Source organism: Eurosta solidaginis, chromosome X (genome assembly GCF_040869045.1).
Source record: "Eurosta solidaginis isolate ZX-2024a chromosome X, ASM4086904v1, whole genome shotgun sequence".
Lineage (NCBI taxonomy): Eukaryota > Metazoa > Arthropoda > Insecta > Diptera > Tephritidae > Eurosta > Eurosta solidaginis.
In genome coordinates, this window is record NC_090324.1 from 52748222 (window position 1) to 52765219 (window position 16998).

A 16998-nucleotide genomic window follows, 5' to 3' on the forward strand; every position below is an offset into this window, starting at 1 on the left:
TCCTTGGACTCCCGTTAGAGGATATTGATGAAAATTTGTGATCGGTCGCGGCTGTAAGGTGGGGCGAAGCACTGCTACAACAAAAACAACAACAACAACATGTCAGACAATAACAGCAGTCGGGATACCCAAAATACAGCATGTTATTGGTGGTCTCGTGATAGTCAACGAAACCTCGGCTGATGTGCGAGAAGATGGTAAACCTACAATGACACTGGTGAAAGGAACCTACTTGATTAACTTTAAAAACAGTTTATTGGTTAATGACTCAAAGTTTGAAACCGCCAAAAAAGATATCGATAAACATATCCGACCATAAAGAGTCCCTTGCTATTGAGTATTTAAACAACCTTTATATAATCAACACTAAAAGGCTAAATCATATCGCAGTCGAAGCTGAGAAGGAAAATGCCGTAACCTGGCTATGGCTCGCACTTACGTTTATTTCAATATGTTTCATTACATTTCTCCTGATTAAACTAAAACAAATCCCTAAGATAACTGTTAACAATAAAACCTAAGGAGGAGGGCGTTCCATTAGTGTGGAGGACATGCAAATAGCTACAATTAACAGTATAAAACAAGTCAACCGAAACATTACAACATTATTCTCACGCCTAAACTGCTGACGATATGTCTACCATTGGTCGTGCTATAAGCTTTAGCTTTAGCAACAACAATATTGACTTCCGTTCACATCAACGCGCAACAATAATAATTCTCAAGCACCAAACTACAGCTACAGTGGCAACAACAACATTGGCTAACATCAGCGGCTAAGCGCAAGCAGTTAGGTTAGGATAGAGCTAAGTTATATTGTTAGAATTAATTCATTCTATAAAGAATCGTAATAAAGAACACACGGCTCAATATAATAAGTGTCGCGTGTTTTATTTACTTATATGATTATCAATAGAAATTTGACGCGTCCAACGCTTTTATTTAATTGTCTGATCAGCGCCCTAGATTAATGAGGAGTGTGATGACTAGTACCTAGGAGCTACCTAATTATTTTCTAGCTTTTAGTATTATTATTACTTCATGTAAATATTGTTTTCAATAAAACCGTTTAACTTAATTTTTTTTTTTATTCTATTTTCAAGTTTTTAGTATTTATTTAATTTCCAATTATTTCTCATTCTATTTAGTTCATTTAGTGACTCATTATTACAAAGACTCTTTCCTGACAATTTGCTACAATCTATGTCCTCAATACATAATCCTTCCAAAGACTTTACTCGACTCTGCGCCCTGTAAGCTTGTCCCTCCTCGAACTCCAAAATATTGTAACAAATCTAGTGTAATTCCGCTTATTTGAAACCTTCTACTAACGTTCGTATCGCCAAACTGTTGAATAAATAACTCCAATATTCAATAATGCAAAATGGCCTTTATTAAAGTACTTCACAATAACTCTGATACTTCACAACAAATAGCTTAAATCAAACTGATTACTGATTACTCAGATTTAACTCCTTTTATACTCTGTGATGTGGCAGCTTGCCTTATCGTTGTTGTGGCTTTATTTACTTAATATCAGATTAGTGATGTGAGTATCACTTAGTGTCACTAACAGTCATCACACTGCCCTCCACCTAAGTCTGATCGTTCCGATCAGACAAATTTCCTGATCTAAAAGCCACTAGTATCTCCAAATGAACCACTCTTCTATTTCGTGGTTTCCCAATGGTTTTATGCGGTAGATGGTATCACTGATCTTCTTCACAACTTTGTACGGGCCTTCCCAACTGCAACGAAATTTGGATGTTCTCATCGTACCTGCGTTTCGTCTTACTACTCATTATCCTGGATCGCTCCCTCATATTCTGTTGTTTGGCCAATGAACTACTTTGTAGAGCTTGCTCTTGATGGATTGACATCCTTGTTCTTATACTGCATAATCCTTATCTGCATATCGATCCTGATGTCATAGTCAACTAAGAAATCCACTCCCAATATGACTTCATCAACGATCTCTGCCACAACGAATTTGTGTAGAACCATGAACTCCCCAATTAAGACTTCACATACCACTTCTCTTTGTACTTGGTTATACTCGCCCATAACCGTACGCAACCTTGCTCCAGGTAATGGTTTACTCTCCTGTTGGCCAAATCAGATCGGATTAAGGAATGAGATGCGCCCGTACCTACAGTCAGTACACGCTCCTTGCCATCCACATTTCCTTTGACGGTAAGACTGCTGGAGTTTCTTCCAATTTGCGAGATATATATCACAGGACATTCAATAGCTGGGGCAAGTTTTCGATCTTTACATCTGACTCCCTCTTGCTTATCTCCTCCAGCTTTACTTTTACGACCATCTACCAGGACCAGTGCTGCAATGACGTGCAATGTGACATGGGTTACCGCACTTGAAACATTTCATAACTCCGTCATTTTCCTGTTGTGATCCCTTCAGCGCCCCCAATATTGTGTTCACCTAGTCTGGCCTTTCCACTTCCACACGGCGTGCTTTGAAGACTGGCTTACACAGAAGCGACGCTGTTTCCTGAATCAGAGCATGTCATACCGTTTCTGCGAATGTAGGTTTTGGGTTTGCGTATGTCGCCCGCTTCGTTTCGACATCCCGTATTATATTAATAAAGCTATCGATTTTTACCATTTCGGTGCATTCCACTGGTGCGTCCGCATTTGCCAAATGAGCCAACCTTTCAACATCCGAAGCAAAATTCTGCAATGTCTCATTCGCTTTTTGGTAACGGTTTTGTAAATCAATTTGGTATATTTGTTTTCTATGCTCGCTTCCATAACGTCTCTCGACAGCGGCCATCAATGCTTCATAACTGTTCCGTTCATACTCTGGAATAGTCTGTAAGATTTCCGCTGCAGCCCTTTCAATGCCAAGAACAGTGCAGCAACTTTATCTTCCGTATTCCAATTTTTCACTGCTGACGTCTTCTCAAATTGAAGCTTAAAGACCTGGAAAGGAACAGAACCGTCAAAGAATGGTGTTTTTACCTTTGGATTACTCGCCGAAACAGCCGAGCGATTTAGTTGTAAGTGCTCCATACGACCTTTTAAATCGTCGACTTCTGCCTGAAATTGAGCGATTTTTGCATCCTGCGCTTCAAGTTTTGATGATACCCTTGTTTCCTGTTCTGACAGCTGCGAAGATATGCGAGCCTCTTGTGCTTTCAACTGCTCGGCCATATATGTCTTCTGTTCCTCTAGCTGTGTTTCCATCTTGGATGTAATCTGGGTCGACATTTCTGATATACGCGTCTTTTTTTGATTCCATCTTGGATGTTATGCGTGTCTCTTGCGATTCCAGTTGGCATGCCATATATGTTTTCTGTTCTTCCAGTTGAGATGACATATATGTCTTCTGCTCTTCCAGTTGAGTTTCCACCTTGGATGTTACTGTCTACGTTTGTGCAGATATTGCAGCCAATATCATGTTCAAGTCTGTGCTCGTAACTGCCTGCGTAACTATCTCTTCCATTTTTGTTGTTGTCTCGTCGCTACCAAGATGAAAGGCGTACTGTTCAACATTATTTCCTTCCGACTCCATAGCGTCTCGTAGCCGTGCTTGAAGTTCGATCTTATTGCGTGTTGTACTCAACCCACGGTTCTCCAACTCCTTTGTCAATTGCTGGATCCTTAATTCACTTAACTTTGCCATGTCCTTGTTGTCCTCTGGAATTTATTAAACAATTCCTCTTCTGACACCAATTGTAACGAATTTATTGCAACGTCGCTTATTTGCAACTTTCTACTAACGTTCGTATCGCTAAGCTGTTGAATAAATAACTCTAATATTCAATAATGCAAAATGGCCTTTATTAAAGTATTTCACAATAACACTGATACTTCGCAACCAATAGCTTGCTTAAATCAAACTGATTACTGATTACTCAACTTTAACTCCTTTTATACTCTGTGATGTCTCGTTCGCATTCTTCTAGGCGTTTCTATTTCTTGAATTTACTACTTGTTTACCAACTGTAAATTTATCAGCTATAACTACAGATGCACAATTATAGCTTCTCGCATAGCCATCTGCGCGTGTATATGTGAGGGACACTTCCACCGATGATTGCCTACTTTGGGAGTATCTCAGATATATTCATGTGTTTGTGCGTTTCTCTCCGCTGCTTGTATGGACATATGTGATAATGATTGAGTTGTTTATGTGCATACAAGTGTGGGAGATTGCTTTAATGTTGTTGTGGCTTTATTTACTTAGTATCAGATTAGTCATGTGAGTATCACTTAGTGTCACTAATATTCGTCACGATGATTTGATGTCACTTCTACCGGACTGTATGTAATATTTGTTCCAAATATGGGCCAAATCGGACATCATAGGTCGCTTTCTATTTATGTATGTATTATGTGTTCCAAATATCGACTAAGTCGGACCACAAATACGATTTTTTTGAATATATCGATCCTTGCGCCACCTAGCGGCGATTTTTTCTCATATGTCGCTTTCTATTCTTGTATGCATTATGGGTTCCAAATATGAGCTAAATCGGACCACAAATACGATTTTTGTGAATATCTCGATCCTAGCGTCACCTAGCGGCGATTTTTTCATAGGTCGCTTTCAATTCTTGTATGTATTATGTGTTCCAAATACGAGCCAAGTCGGACCACAAATACGATTTTTTTTAATATCTCGATCCTTGCGCCACCTACGGGCGATTTTTTTCTTATTATTGCATTGTCATCGGGTTCTGCATTATATTCCAAGTTTCAAGCTTGTAGGTTTTCGGGAAGTTACTTAAATTACAAAATTCGTGCCAGCCTGTCAAGTCAAGCTAAATAAAACCGTTTAATAAAAGCGTTGGACACATCAAATTTCTATTTATAGTCATATATAAGACCAACTGAACCTTAATAAGGTTATGCTACGCCTCACATTTTTAGAAATTTCATGCGCGCAACGCTCTTATTTAATTGTCTGATCAACGCACTAGATTGATGAGGAGTGTGATGACCAGTACCTAGGGCCTACCTAATTATTTTCTAGCTTTTAGTATTATTATTACTTCATGTAACAGGCAGAGGAGAAAGGCGATGATGATATAAAAGTCGTGCTTGGCGACTTTAACGCCAAGGTGGGCAAATAAGGTGTATTTGGCCCTACAGTCGGAAAGTTCAGCCTACACAATGAAACATCTCCTAACGGACTGAGGCTGACTGACTTTGCAGGTGCTCTAAACATGGTCATATCCAGCAAGAGGTTCATGCATAAAAAGATACGTCAAGCGACATGGCTGTCTCCTGATCGAAATACTCGCAATCAGGTCGATAGCGTTGTGATAGACGGACGGCATGCCTCCAGTGTTTTAGATGTGCGCACGGTCCGAGGGCCTAACATCGACTATTACCATTATCTCGTTGCAGCCAAAATACGCACCCGCCTCAAACCGGCTAAAACCAAGGAACAAAAAACACAAGGAAAGCTAGACATCGGAAAGCTTCAATCACAACCGACTGCCAATGATTTCGTAACTCGACTCTCACACCTGCTCTCTGGGAGCACAACTCATCCTGAAGGAATACAGGAGCAGTGGGAGAATATCTCCAAAGCACTTCGTACTGCCGCCGAGGAAAAATTGGTTACCGGCGGCCACGAAAAACCAGCGGTTACGATGAAGAATGCCGCGTTGCAACCGAAAGAAAAGACGCTGCCTACAGGGCTACGTTAAAAGCGAGCGCGACAAGAGGAGTGTGTGAACGCTATCGTGAGTTGAAAAGGGAAGCGAGACGCCTTTTCAGGAAAAAAAAAGCAGAAGCAGAAAGGCGTGAGTGCGAGGAGCTTGAGCTGCTATCCGCCAGGAATAACGCCTGAAAATTTTACCAAAAACTACGGCGATACACGGAAGGTTTTAAGCCCGGGGCAAACTCCTGTAGGAACGAAAACGGCGACCTTGTAACTGATGTCCAGAGAGGGCTTAGATTATGGAGGGAATACTTCTCTGCTCTCCTAAATGGAGGCAGCAATTCAGCGCGCAGAGGTGAGGAACCCGATCCCGTAATCGATGATGATGGAATATATGTCCGCCCTATTATGACGAAGTTAGAATAGCAATAACCAGATTGAAAAACAACAAGGCCGTGGTAGCTGATGGATTGCCTGCGGAGCTATTCAAGTACGGCGGCGAGGAGTTGGTAAGGCACATGCAGCAACTTCTTAGCAAAATATGGGCGGACGAGTGCATGCCCGACGGTTGGACCTTAAGTGTTCTTTGCCCAGTCCACAAGAAGGGCGATACTGCAAAATGCACCAACTATCGTGGAATCAGACTTCTTAATATCGCATATAAGGTCCTTTCAAGTGCATTGTGCGAAATATTGAAGCCCACCGTGAACCGGCTGATTGGACCTAATCAGTTCGGCTTCAGACCTGGTAAATCTACCATCAACCAGATTCTCACACTCATGGAAAAAACCCGTGAAAAGAGAATTGACACACATCACCTCTTCGTCGACTTTAAAGCCGCCTTCGACAGCACGAAAAGGAGCTGCCTATATGCCGCTATGTCTGAATTTGGTTTCCCCGCAAAACTTATACGGCTGTGCAAAATGACGTTGAGCAACACGATCAGCTCAGTCAGAATTGGGAAGGACCTTTCCGAGCCGTTCGAAACTAAACGAGGTTTCAGACAGGGTGATCCCCTATTTCTTTAATTTGATGCTGGAGAAAATTATACTAGCTGCAGAGCTTAACCGCACTGGAACAATATACTATAAAAGCGTGCAATTACTGGCATATGCTGATGACATTGATATCATCGGCCCAAACACGCGCGCTGTTAGTTCTTCTCACTCCAAACTGGAAAAAGAAGCGGAAGAAGATGGGTTTGATGGTGAATGAGGACAAAACGAAGTACCTGCTGTCATCGAGCAAAGAGTCAGCGCATACGCGCCTTGGCAACCACGCTACTGTTGGTAGCCATAATTTCGAAATAGTAAAAGACTTCGTTTATTTGGGAACCAGCATCAACTCTAGCAACAGCATCAGCACTGAAATCCAGCGAAGAATCAATCTTGCCAATAAATGCTACTTTCGACTAGGTAGGCAATTGAAAAGTAAAGTCCTCTCTCGGCGAACGAAAATCATACTCTACAAGTCACTTATCGTACCCGTCCTGCTATATGGGGCAGAAGCATGGACCATGACAACAGCAGATGCGCTGGCTAGGCCATGTTATGCGAATGAATGATGATGCTCCGGCCAAGAAAGTGTTTCTTACGGAACCCGCCTATGGAAGCAGAGGTAGAGGGCGGCCCCCACTCCGTTGGAAGGACCGGGTGGAAAACAATTTAACTCCTTTGGTATGACCAATTGGCGCCGGTTGGCGGAGCGAAGGAGCGACTGGCGCGCCTTGTTGGACGGCCATAACCGTTTAGACGGTTAAGCGCCAATTAAGTAAGTAAATATTGTTTTCAATAAAACCGTTTAAATTAGCATTTTTTTTAAATTATTTTATTTGATAATGAATCTCATAGCTCGTTTCTGTTGCTTTTGTAGCTTGTATATCTGACTATCTCGCAATATGAAAAATACAGTCGGGGAGTAAATAAAATGTGGTTCGATTATTGATCTTTAAACCATTACCTTGAATTTCTTATTTAAATATTTGCAGGTTCTAAGTGTAAAATATATTTTTAGCTATTCTTCCTAATGTATAATCAACGTGCTCATTGAAATTGAGTGTATCATCTATTTTGATTCCCAAATATTTAATAGTGTTAATATTTAAAATTTGCAGGTCGCTATTACGGAAATTTCGTCTGGAAATAACCATAAATTTGGTTTTGTTGACATTCAATTTAAGTCTGTTCACTAGGCCGGGTCGATTTGTGGGGAGGCAAAAAAATCGCCCATTGCTCTATGAAAATCATATTCTAGGGATCAAAATAAGAAACTTTGCCGAAGGAACCATACCTCTAAAACGAATTCTGATGCCCGCCCCCCTTTGGATCGAACTTGAAATTTTGAAAAATCCCACTTTGAAATGCCTATGCTTTTTATACTCAGTTGAGCAGAGCTCACAGAGTATATTAAGTTTGATTGGATAACGGTTGGTTGTACACGTATAAAGGAATCGAGATAGATATAGACTTCCATATATCAAAATCATCAAGATCGAAAAAAAATTTGATTGAGCCATGTCCGTCCGTCCGTTAACACGATAACTTGAGTAAATTTTGAGGTATCTTGATGAAATTTGGTATATAGGTTCCTGAGCACTCATCTCAAATCGCTATTTAAAATGAACGATATCGGACAATAACCACGCCTACTTTTTCGATATCGAAAATTTCGAAAAACCGATAATTCATTACCAAAGACAGATAAAGCGATGAAACTTGGTCACCTACCAACTTGAACTTATGACGCAGAATAGAAAATTAATAAAATTTTGGAAAATGGGCGTGGCACCGCCCACTTTTAAAAGAAGGTAATTTAAAATTTTGCAAGCTGTAATTTGGCAGTCGTTGAAGATATCATGATGAAATTTGGCAGGAACATTACTCCTATTACTATATGTACGCTTAATAAAAATTAGCAAAATGGGAGAAGGACCACGCCCACTTTTGAAAAAAAAATTAATAACTTTACAGTTTATAAGTAAATTATGTCAAAATTTAACTCCAGTAATGACATGGTGCAACAAAATACAAAAATAAAAGAAAATTTCAAAATGGGCGTGGCTTCGCCCTTTTTCATTTAATTTGTCTAGGATAGTTTTAATGCCATAAGTCGAACAAAAATTTACCAATCCTTTTGAAATTTGGTAGGGGCATAGATTTTATGACGATAACTGTTTTCTGTGAAAATTGGCGAAATCGGTTGAAGCCACGCCCAGTTTTTATACACAGTCGTCCGTCTGTCCTTCCGCATGGCCCTTAACACGATAACTTGAGCAAAAATCGACATGTCTTTACTGAACTTCACGTATTTATCTGAACTCACTTTATCTTGGTATAAAAAATGAACGAAATCCGAATATGACCACGCCCACTTTTTCGATATCGAAAATTACGAAAAATAAAAAAAATGCGAAAAATACGAAAAAAGGGATGAAACATGGTAATTGGATTGGTTTATTGACTCGAAATATAACTTTAGTAAAATGGTTGCGACACCTACCATATTAAAATGAAAAAGTTCTGCAGGGCGAAATAAAAAACCTTTGAAAACTTGGCAGGTATTACATATATAAATAAATTAGCGGTATCCAACAGACTATGTTCTGGGTCACCCTGGTCCACATTTTGGTCGATATTTGGAAAACGCTTTCACATATACAACTACTACCACTCCCTTTTAAAACTCTCATTAATACTTTTAATTTGATACCAATATCGTACAAACACATTCTAGAGTCACCCTTGGTCCACCTTTTTGGCGATATCTCGACAAGGCGTCCACCTATAGAACTAAGCCCCACGCCCTTTTAAAATAGTTATTAACACCTTTCATCTAATACCCGTATCGTACAAACATATTCTAGAGTCACCCCTGGTTCACCTTTATGACGATTTCTCGAAAAGGCGACCACCTATAGAACGAAGGCCCACTCCCTTTTAAAAATACTCATTAACACCTTTCGTTTGATACCCATATTGTACAAACGCATTCTAGAGTCACTCCTGGTCCACCTTTATGGCCAATATCTCGAAAAGGCGACCACCTATACAACTACCACCACTAACTTTTAAAACCCTTGTGGGCTTCTTTGTCGGCAGAATTATTCCAACAAATGATGGTTTCTAATGAAACGCTTTATCGCTGCCGAATCAAGGAAACACACTGTATAACTTTATATAAATATTTCTTGATTTTATTCGCGGATGAACCACAGTGTTTGCGATTTAGTTTTTACAAATTTATGATGAATGCGTGCGCTTGTCACGGCCGCTCGAACAAAGAAAAAAGTAAGAAAGAGTATAAAACTCATTTTGACATTTATCATTGAATGACATGTGAATCGTGTCGCGAAGTAAAATGACTCTCATTGACTATTGTAAAAAGGCTAGTTAGTAAACCGCCACATACTCCCCCACCAGTGATCCACCGATCACGTTGAAAAAGTTACAAAACGATTGGGTTTTCTAATCAGTCTTCCTGATCGTGTTCTAACTTCTGTGGGTACACAGTTAACGTTATTGGATTTTTTGGCATGTTCAAATTTTTGACTAAGAGGTTCATTGTTTTCTTTAACATTATTTTTTACAATAAAATTTTTGGTATTCGTTTCATTATTATCCTTATATGATACAGCTGCTTTTAAACGGTCACATGATACCGTTACCAATCTTCCATTTACCCGAATGTCGAAATTTTTTTCTTTTCGTTTAACAACTTCAAATGGGCCATCATATGGCTGTTTAAATGGTGCTCTAACGGAATCATCACGTAGGAATACATGTGTGCAATTCGAAAGTTCTTTTTGAATGAAACAATGGTTCACAGAGTGATTCGAAGTGACAATGGTTTTGATTTGGTTCATGACGTTTTTTAGATTTTTAACAAAATCTGTCGAGAGATCAGTAGTTTTGTCATCGAGAAAATCGCCCGGCAATCTTAAAGTTGTGCCGTATAACAATTCAGCTGGACAAGCTTGTAAATCATTTTTAATTGTCGTTCTTAATGCGAGCATGATTAAAGGTAACACGTCATACCAAGTTTCGTTTTGATAACACATGATTGATGCCTTCAGAGTTCTATGGAAACGTTCAATCAAGCCGTTGGCTTGTGGATGATAGGGAGTGGTACGGATGTGTTTACAACCAAGAAGACGATTCAATTCTTTGAATACATTCGATTCGAATTGTCGACCTTGATCGGTTGTGACATATAATGGTACGCCATAGTGTGAAATCCATCCACGAATGAGTGCATTGGCTACCGTTTCAGCTGTCATGTTTTCGATGGGGATTGTAACTGGCCAGCGTGAGAAACGATCAATGCATGTTAAGCAATAACGGAATCCCTTGGATAACGGCAAAGGTCCAATGATATCAATATTTATGTGTTTGAAACGACCGTCAGGTGCATTGAAATTAGCTAAAGCAGTTTTGTTATGTTTGTGAACTTTGCTTTTTTGGCAATTAACACATTCACTTGACCATTTAGAGACATCCGATTTGATGTTTGGCCATACATAACGTTCGGTTAATAAATTGACAGAAGCCCTTTTACCAGGATGCGAGATGTTGTGCACCAGATTGAAAATTCTCTTTCGCATGTTACCGACCATAAAGGGTCTGATTTGCTTAGAAGATGTGTCGCAATAAACGTGCAGATTAGAACCAGGAAGATAAATTTTGTTCAAATTTAAATAACATGGGATTTTTCCTTCCAGAATGTCATTTAGTTCGTTGTCATTTATTTGAGAATTTGCTAGAAGTTCTAAGCTGATATCGTTAACTTTGATTTCTTCAATGCGTGACAATAAGTCTGCAACAACGTTATCTTTGCCGGAAATGTGACGAATGTCCGTTGTGAATTGACCAATGAAATCAAGTTGACGTGCTTGTCTGGGTGAAGCTTTGTCGGGATTTTGTCGAAAGGCAAATGTTAATGGTTTATGGTCAGTATACACAATGCAATTGCGTCCGTCGATCATAAATTTGTTGTGTTTGATTGCCTGAAAGATTGCCAAAAGTTCACGATCATAGGTGCTATAACGCTTTTGGGTATCGGTTAATCGTTTGGAATAGAAACTTAATGGTTGAAGTTGACCATTGTTGATTTGGTGAAGGGCTGCCCCTATTGCGTGATTACTAGCATCCACGTGTAATGCCAAAGTTGTATTGGGAATTGGGTGAGCTAACAGGACAGCGTTGGCGATATCAGCTTTACATTTTTCAAATGCTAAAGATGCATCGTCGTTCCAAGCAATTTGCGAATTATCTTTTTTTTTGTTGCCTTTTATTAGCAGCTGAAGTTTGCCTTGCATTTGAGCAGCATTCGGTAGAAAGCGACGATATGAGTTAAGGATTGCCAAAAAACTACGGAGTTCGTGTGCTTTTTCAGGTTTTTTGAAATTTTTAATGATATCAACTTTTTCAGTTTTTGGTAAAATGCCATCTTTTGTGACGATGTGACTGAGAAAAGTGATTTTTTGTTGTCCAAATTCGCATTTGGCAAGGTTGATTTTAATGTTTTTTTCTTTAAGACGTTGTAAGACAATTTTCAAATGTTTTCGATGTTCGCTCATGTCATTTGAAGCTATGCAAATGTCATCGATGTAGACAACGACGAAATCAAGATCGTGAAAAATACTGTTCATGAAACGTTAAAAAGTTTGAGATGCGTTTCTGAGACCAAAAGTCATCACATTGAATTCAAATAAGCCGAAGGGTGTAATGATTGCAGTTTTCTCTTTGTCTTCTTCTGCTATTGGGATTTGATTGTATGCGCTAACGAGATCGATTTTTGAAAAAATTTGTTTGTTTGCAAATATGTGTGTTACATCTTGGATGTGAGGTAAGGGATATCGATCAGGAATTGTAACGGCATTTAAAGCACGATAATCACCGCAAAAACGCCATGTGCCGCCTTTTTTGGGTACTATGTGCAATGGGCTTGCCCAAGGACTTTTACTTGGTTGACAAATTCCCGCTTTTAGCATTGCTTCGAACTCAACTTTAGCTAGTTTAAGTTTTTCAGGGTTTAAACGACGTGCTCGTGAAAAAGTGGGACGACCCGTTGTAATAATTTGATGTTTTACCGTACTAGGTTTCAAATTATCACGTTTATTGAAGGTTGGAGGCAGAGTGAGATCTACAAATTCATTTATTATTTCGCTGAAATCAGATTTGCAATGAACCGAAGAGACTCTTTGATAATGTGTAAGATGAGAATTGCATTTAGTTCGTAAATTTGTATGAACATCGATCAATTGTTTATTTTTTATATCAACCAGCAATCCGTATTCATCAAGAAAATCAGCGCCAAGAATGGGTTTGGACACATTTGCTATCAAAAATGTCCAAATGAAATCACGTCTTAGTCCTAAATTGACATTGCAAGTAATGCTACCGAAAGTTTCTATGGGTGTGCCGTTTGCGGCGAAAAGTTTATAGGAATTTGGTTTATTTAATTTATTGAATAAATTTTTTGGCAAAATTGATAAGTCTGCGCCAGTGTCGACTAAAAATTTACGATGATTTGATTGATCAGTGACGAAGAGACGGCGAGTGAGATTTGATTCCACTTCGTGTACCGTCGGTGGCGAAGTGGTTTTTAGTTTTCCGAATTATCGTTTGAACTGCCTTCAGGTTTTTTGAACCGGCAAGGTTGTTCACATTTGCGAGCAAGTGCCCCGAATTTGTAATGATAACGGCAATATGGATGTTTTCTATTTGATTTAGATCGAGAACGTCTGTTACTGTTGTTGTTTCGGTTGGGACTTTTACTTCGACTTGCCCTAAAGTCATTAAACGATTTTGTGAGTTCATCAATTTGTGCTTTTAATTGTGACAAAGAAGGGTTTATTTCCGTTTTGATTTCGGAGATTTGTTTCGAAGAAGTTAATTCCACTACTTTATCGGCCAGAGTGGCGCATGTGTTCAAATTATCGTTAGAAATGGCTACAACCGCTCTCACATTTTCGGGCAGACGATCGATCCAAAGTGATTTTAATGCTTCATCACTCATAGAACTTCGTGCTAAATCACGCATTTTACGCAATAAATGCGATGGTTTGTCATCACCGAGTTCGATTTCTGTTAACAAAACTTTTAATTTCTTTTGATCAGATGCTGTATATTCATTAATTAAACGCGCTTTTAATGTTTCATATTTTGTTCCGTCGTCCGGCGGATTACGAATCAAATCAGAAACCATTGACAAATATTGAGGATCGAGTGCAGCAATGACATGATTATATTTAGCGTTATCTCTAGTGATTCCACCGTTGGTAAATTGAGCTTCCATTTGAATAAAAAATAAATCCGGTTCATTTTTTACGAACGTCGGTGCCCTTATTGTAATTCTACTAATTTCAGGTAAAGGAAAATTGCTAGCGGTACTTACGTTTGATGCTGATTGTCCATTTGAATTGTTCGATTCGTCCATCTTGAATATCATCCGAAAGCTCTGGTTGAAATCGTCAAGATACTGGTTATCTTCCACTTCGGCTTCTGTTGGGCACGTTTCCCAAATCAATTTTTTGGATAATAATGTTTTTGTGTTGCAAACAATTTAATTTTGTTGCGCACAAGTGACGTAATGTGTGAATCAGCTGGTGAAATTTGTGCGTTTTTAATTTTTTGACTTTTGCAAAAAAGACGATTTTGATTGCACTTTTCTGATTAAATTCACTTTTGGTTTTGTGAAAATATCGATGCTTTAATGTTTTTGGTAAGTTTATTCCATTCCCGAGTCGATAAACGATGAGGGCAATGCGAATATGTATTTGCACCTTGTTCACTGTATTGTATTTGTTATATGTCGGGGTCACCAATGTGGGCTTCTTTGTCGGCAGAATTATTCCAACAAATGATGGTTTCTAATGAAACGCTTTATCGCTGCCGAATCAAGGAAACACACTGTATAACTTTATATAAATATTTCTTGATTTTATTCGCGGATGAACCACAGTGTTTGCGATTTAGTTTTTACAAATTTATGATGAATGCGTGCGCTTGTCACGGCCGCTCGAACAAAGAAAAAAGTAAGAAAGAGTATAAAACTCATTTTGACATTTATCATTGAATGACATGTGAATCGTGTCGCGAAGTAAAATGACTCTCATTGACTATTGTAAAAAGGCTAGTTAGTAAACCGCCACACCCTCATTAATACCTTTAATTTGATACCCATATCGTACAAACACATTCTAGAGTCACCCCTGGTCCACCTTTATGGCGATATTTCGAAACGGCGTCCACCTATAGAACTAAGGCCCACTCCATTTTATAATACTCATCAACACCTTTCGTTTGATTCCCATATTGTACAAACGCATTCTAGAGTCACCCCTGTTCCACCTTTATGGCGATATCTCGAAAAGGCGTCCACCCATGGAACTAAGGCCCACTCCCTTTTAAAACCTTCATTAATACCTTTAATTTGATACCCATATCGTATCGGTTACAACCGAACTTAACCTTCCTTACTTGTTTATGCTCAGTTGAGCAGAGCTCACAGAGTATATTAACTTTGATTGCATAAAGGTTCGTTGTACAGGTATAAAGGAATCGAGATAGATATAGACTTCCATATATCAAAATCATCAGGATAGAAAAAAAATTTGATTTAACAATGTCCGTCCGTCCGTCTGTCCGTTAACACGATAACTTGAGTATCTTAATGAAATTTGGTATGTAGGTTCCTGAGCACTCATCTCAGATCGCTATTTAATATGAACAATATCGGATTATAGCTACGCCCACTTTTTCGATATCGAAAATTTCGAAAAACCGAAAAAGTGCGATAATTCATTACCAAAGACGAATAAAGCGATGAAGCTTGGTAGGTGAGTTGAATTTATGACGCAGAATAGAAAATTAGTAAAATTTTGGACAATGGGCGTGGCACCGCCCACTTTTAAAAGAAGGTAATTTAATAGTTTTACAAATTGTAATTTGGCAGTCGTTGAAGATATCATGATGAAATTTGGCAGGAACGTTACTCCTATTACTATATGTATGCTTAATAAAAATTAGCAAAATCGGAGAACGACCACGCCCACTTTAAAAAAAATTTTAAAAGTCAAATTTTAACAAAAAATTTAATTTCTTTACAGTATAAAAGTAAATTATGTCAAAATGGAACTCCATTAATGATATGGTGAAACAAAATGCAAAAATAAAAGAAAATTTCAAAATGGGCGTGGCTCCGCCCTATTTTATTTAATTTGTATAGGATACTTTTAATGCCATAAGTAGAACTAAAATTTACCAATCCTTGTGAAATTTGTTAGGGGCTTAGATTCTGGGACGATAACTTATTTCTGTGAAAAAGGGCGAAATCGGTTGAAGCCACGCCCTGTTTTTATACACAGTCGGCCGTATGTCCTTCCGCTCGGCCGGTAACACGATAACTTGAGCAAAAATCGATATATCTTTACTAAACTCAGTTCACATACTTATCTGAACGCGCTTTGTATTGGTATAAAAAATGGCCGAAATCGGACAATGACCACGGCCACTTTTTCGATATCGAAAATTACGAAAAACGAAAAAATAACATAATTCTATACCAAATACGAAAAAAGAGATGAAACATGGTATTTGGATTAGTTTATTGACACAAAATATAACTTTAGAAAAAAACTTTGTAAAATGGGTGTGACACCTACCATATTAAGTAGAATGAAATGAAAAAGTCCTGCAGGGCGAAATAAAAAACCTTTGAAATCTTGGCAGGAATACTGTTCGTGGTATTATATATATAAATAAATTAGCGGTATCCAACAGATGATGTTCTGGGTCACCCTGGTCCACATTTTGGTCGATATCTGGAAAACGCCTTCACATATACAACTACCGCCACTCCCTTTTAAACGCCTCATTAATACCTTTATTTGATACCCATATCGTACAAACACATTTTAGAGTCACCCCTGGTACCCTTTATGGCGATATCTCGAAAAGGCGTCCACCTATAGAACTAAGCCCCACGCCCTTTCAAAATACTCATTAACACCTTTCATTTGATACCCATATCGTACAAACATATTCTAGAGTCACCCCTGGTCCACCTTTATGTCGATATTTCGAAAAGGCGACCACCTATAGAACTAAGGTCCTCTCCCGTTTAAAACCCTAATTAATACCTTTAATTTGACTCCCATATCGTACAAACACATTCTAGAGTCACCTCTGGTCCACCTTTATGGCGATATCTCGAAAAGGCGTCCACCTATATAACTAAGCCCCACGCCCTTTTAAAATACTCATTAATACCTTTCGTTTGATAACCATATTGTACATACGCATTCTAGAGTCACCCCTGGTCCACCTTTATGCCGATATCTCGAAAAGGCGACCACCTATACAA